This window comes from Cryptomeria japonica, unplaced genomic scaffold, assembly GCF_030272615.1.
Source record: "Cryptomeria japonica unplaced genomic scaffold, Sugi_1.0 HiC_scaffold_90, whole genome shotgun sequence".
NCBI lineage: Eukaryota > Viridiplantae > Streptophyta > Pinopsida > Cupressales > Cupressaceae > Cryptomeria > Cryptomeria japonica.
Window position 1 is genome coordinate 457,501 of NW_026728912.1, and position 4,593 is coordinate 462,093.

Consider the following 4,593-nt stretch of genomic DNA (forward strand, 5'->3'; position numbering starts at 1 on the left):
GGTTTGCCCCGGGTGCGCACCTCGCGTGCACCTTGGTGCGCACACCTTGGCTGGGTTGCGCGGCCTGGTGGGCACCATGGTGCGCACCAAGGAGCGCTCCGAAGTGTGCTCCAAGGTGCGGCGTGCACGAAGTCGGAGCCCGGTTTGCCCCGGGTACGCACCTCGCGTGCACCTTCGCCGGGGTGGGCACCTCGGCTGGGTTGCGCGCCCTGGTGCGCACCAAGGAGCGCTCCGAAGTGTGCTCCAAGGTGCGGCGTGCACGAAGTCGGAGCCCGGTTTGCCCCGGGTGCGCACCTTCGCCGCGGTGCGCACCATGGCGTGCACGAAGTCGGAGCCCGGTTTGCCCCGGGTGCGCACCTCGCGTGCACCTTCGGCGGGGTTGCGCGCCCTGGTGGGCACCATGGTGCGCACCAAGGAGCGCTCCGAAGTGTGCTCCAAGGTGCGGCGTGCACGAAGTCGGAGCCCGGTTTGCCCCGGGTGCGCACCTCGCGTGCACCTTCGGCGGGGTTGCGCGCCCTGGTGGGCACCATGGTGCGCACCAAGGAGCGCTCCGAAGTGTGCTCCAAGGTGCGGCGTGCACGAAGTCGGAGCCCGGTTTGCCCCGGGTGCGCACCTCGCGTGCACCTTCGCCGCGGTGGGCACCATGGCGTGCACGAAGTCGGAGCCCGGTTTGCCCCGGGTGCGCACCTCGCGTGCACCTTCGCCGGGGTGGGCACCTCGGCTGGGTTGCGCGCCCTGGTGCGCACCAAGGAGCGCTCCGAAGTGTGCTCCAAGGTGCGGCGTGCACGAAGTCGGAGCCCGGTTTGCCCCGGGTGCGCACCTCGCGTGCACCTTCGCCAGGGTGGGCACCTCGGTGCGCACACCTTCTCAATGTTTTCTTGCCTTTTCTGGAAATTGGTGAAGGCAGCGCATCAAAGGTGCGCACCTCGGTGTGCTCCGAGGTGCGAACCCGAGAGCGCTCCGAGGTGCCCACGAAGTCGAAAGTCGGGTTAATTGCATTGTTTTCCCCGGGTGCGCTCCGAGGTGCGCAACATCGGCGCGCACCAAGGAGGGCTCCGAAGTGTGCTCCAAGGTGCGCACGATGGCGTGCACCTCTGGTGCGCACGATTCGGAGCTCGGTTTGACCGGGGTGCGCACACCTTGGCTGGGTTGCGCACCTTTTGTGCGCTCCAAGGTGCGCACGAAGTCGGAGCTCGGTTTGCCCCGGGTGCGCACCTTCGCCAGGGTGCGCACCTTGATGCGCACGCCTTGGCTGGGCTGCGCACCTTGGTGGGCGCCATGGTGCGCACCTTTCGTGCGCTCCAAGGTGCGCACGAAGTCGGAGCTCGGTTTGCCCCGGGTGCGCACCTTGGTGGGCGCCATGGTGCACTCCGAGGTGCCCAAGATTGGTGCGCACCAAGGAGCGCTCCGAAGTGCGCTCCAAGGTGCGCGCGAAGTCGAAAGTTGGGTTAATTGTCCGGTTTGCCTCGGGTGCGCACCTTGCGTGCACCTTCGCCAGGGTGGGCGCCTTGGTGCGCACACCTTGGCTGGGCTGCGCACACCTTGGCACCCGCGTTTCCTTCATTTTAAATTTTTTTTTTTTACAATCTCTCAAGTGGGAAATTCTATAATCTCAACTTTTTTTGCCTTTTCAGGAAACTTTTGAATGGAGCGCATCATTGGTGCGCTCCGAAGTGTGCTCCAAAGCTCTCTCCAGCTGCGTGCACCTGCCCCGGCCGCGCACCCGGCCCCGCCCAGCTTCGCTCACCTGTCCCGGGCGTCTGGTGCGGAACCTTAGAGTAAGAAACATCACCGTGCACCTTGGCCAACGTGCGCGACTCGACCGAGCGCGCACTGGCCGAGGTGCACACCGATTTCACCTGGGTGCGCGCGCAGCACCTCGGGCGCACCGGGGTGCGCGCACAACGCCCGGGTTGCACCGTGGCCTGTGTGCTCGGGGCGCCTCGGGTGCGCGCTCGGTGTCGCCCCCGCGCGCGCGGTAGTGCGGGCAGCGCACCCCGGCCCGGCCCGGCCCCGACGAGAACGCAAACGGGCAAAAGGTTTATTCAAATAGCATTGCGACGCCCGGCGAAAAACTAAAAAAGGGTGCAACACCGGGACTTCCCGGGAGGTCACCCATCCCAGTACTACTCCGGCCCAAGCGCGCTTAACTGCGGAGTTCTGATGGGATCCGGTGCACTAACGCTGGTATGATCGCACCCGTTATGAGCTTGTCGCAGTGTGTACTTAGCAAACCGCGACCCACGTGCGAATCCACCCCGGCCACCCACCCCCGTCGAGGTGCACACCCTCCCTCGCGAAGTGCGCCCCGTTCGCCAAGTGTGAGCCCTGCCCGGGTGCGCGCACCTTGCTAGGGCGTCGGGTGTGCACCCGGCCCGGCCTACGTGCGTGCACCTGGAGGGGGCGTCGTGTGCGTGCAGTGTCCCGTCTGCAACGCGGTGCCCACACACCACCTCGGGCGCAACGACCTGCGCTCACATGTGGGCCGAGTGCACCTTGGTGCATGTTCGGGGCGCCTCGGGTGCACGCTCGATCTTGCCCCGGTGCACCAAGGCGCTCGGTTTGCCCCGGGTGCGCACTTGGTGCAAGGTGGGCACCCAAAATAGGGATCAAGCACCAAAACACAAGTTTCGGGATGCAAAATGGGACCCAAGGACCACAAATGCGTTCCAAGACCCATGATGGGTCCACGAGAACAAAAATGTGTTCCGAGACTTAATAAACAAATATTGGGTTTTAGGAGAAGAAACATGCTCTGATGCCCAAAACGAGAATCGACCCCGAAAAGGCCACAGGCCAAAAGTGGGATGCGAGACAAAAAAAAATGGGACCCGAGGACCAAAATTGGGTTCCCAGGTCGAAGACAGGGCAACCGGACAAGAAACGACCTCTAAGGCTCGAAATGAGTCCCGGCGACTAAAACTTGACAAGAAGCACCCATCAGGCACCCAACTCGACACCCATGGGATGCCGACCCACCCGGGCTTCCACCTAGCACACCTTGGCACCCACCCACCCTCGCACCCAACCTCGCACCCAACTTAGCACCTTTGAACCCACATTGGCACTCACCCTGACCCTGGCACCTTGGAACCCACATTGGCACTCACCTTGACCCTGGCACCCACCTTTGCACTCACCTTGGGACCCACCCTGGCTCCCACCTCGGCACCCACCCAGACACCCACCTTGGTTCCTTGGCACCCACCTTGGATCCTTGGCACCCACCCCGACACCCACCTTGGCACGCAACTTGGCTACTTGCCACCCATCTTGGCTCCTTGACGCCCACCCCGACAACCACCCCGTGACCTACCCTGGCTAGGGTTGGTGCACACCCACCCTGGTGCCCACCTTGGCACCCACCCTATGACCCACCTTGGCACGCACCTTAGTACCCACCCCGTTACCCACCCTAGGACCCACCCCGTGACCCACCTTGGCCAGGGTGGGTGCCTTGGTGCGCACAACTTGCCTGGGCTGCACACCAGGGCGGGCTCAAGATGGCACCCGCGTTCCGTTTTTTTCACTATCTTTCAAAACGGAAATTTTAAAATCTCATTTTTTTCTTTTTTTTGCCTTTTCTGGAAATTAGTGAAGGCAGCGCATCAAAGGTGCGCAATGCTGGTGCGAACCCGGGAGCGCTCCGATGTGTGCTCCAAGGTGCGGCGTGCACGAAGTCCGAGCCCGGTTTGCCCCGGGTGCGCACCTCGCGTGCACCTTCGCCGGGGTGAGCACCTTGGCTGGGTTGCGCGCCCTGGTGCGTACCAAGGAGCGCTCTGAAGTGTGCTCCAAGGTGCGGCGTGCACGAAGTCGGAGCCCGGTTTGCCCCGGGTGTGCACCTCGGGTGCGCACCTCGCGTGCACCTTCGCTGCGGTGGGCACCTTGGCTGGGTTGCGCGCCTTGGTGGGCACCATGCAGTGCACGAAGTCGGAGCCCGGTTTGCCCCGGGCGCGCACCTCCGCCAGGGTGGGCACCTTGGTGCGCACAACTTGCCTGGGCTGCGCACCAGGAAGGGCTCAAGATGGCACCCGCGTTCCGTTTTTTTCACTATCTTTCAGAACGGAAATTTTAAAATATCGTTTTTTTTTGCCTTTTCTGGAAATTAGTGAAGGCAGCGCATCAAAGGTGCGCAACGCTGGTGCGAACCTGGGAGCGCTCCGATGTGTGCTCCAAGGTGCGGCGTGCACAAAGTCGGAGCCCGGTTTGCCCCAGGTGCGCCCTGGTGGGCACCATGGTGCGCACCAAGGAGCGCTCCGAAGTGTGCTCCAAGGTGCGGCCTGCACGAAGTCGGAGCCCGGTTTGCCCCGGGTGTGCACCTCGGGTGGGCACCTTGGTGCGCATGCCTTGCCTGGGCTGCGCACCAGGGCGGGCTCAAGATGGCACCCGCGTTCCTTTTTTTTCACTATCTTTCAAAACGGAAATTTTAAAATCTCATTTTTTTTTGCCTTTTTCTGGAAATTAGTGAAGGCAGCGCATCAAAGGTGCGCACCTCGCTGCCCACCACGGTGCGCAACGCCGGTGGGCACCCGGGAGTGCTTCGAAGTGTGCTCCAAGGTGTTGCGTGCACGTTGTCGGAGCCCGGTTTGCCCC

At 63.1% G+C, this 4,593-nt stretch overlaps 1 non-coding gene across 1 annotated transcript; it reads right to left on the bottom strand.

Annotated features, from left to right (window-relative positions):
• Positions 1-2,082: 2,082 nt before the first annotated feature.
• On the bottom strand, positions 2,083-2,201 carry LOC131864696 (5S ribosomal RNA). Its single transcript, XR_009363460.1, has one exon. It is a non-coding gene; the product is annotated as a 5S ribosomal RNA (ribosomal RNA).
• Positions 2,202-4,593: the final 2,392 nt, after the last annotated feature.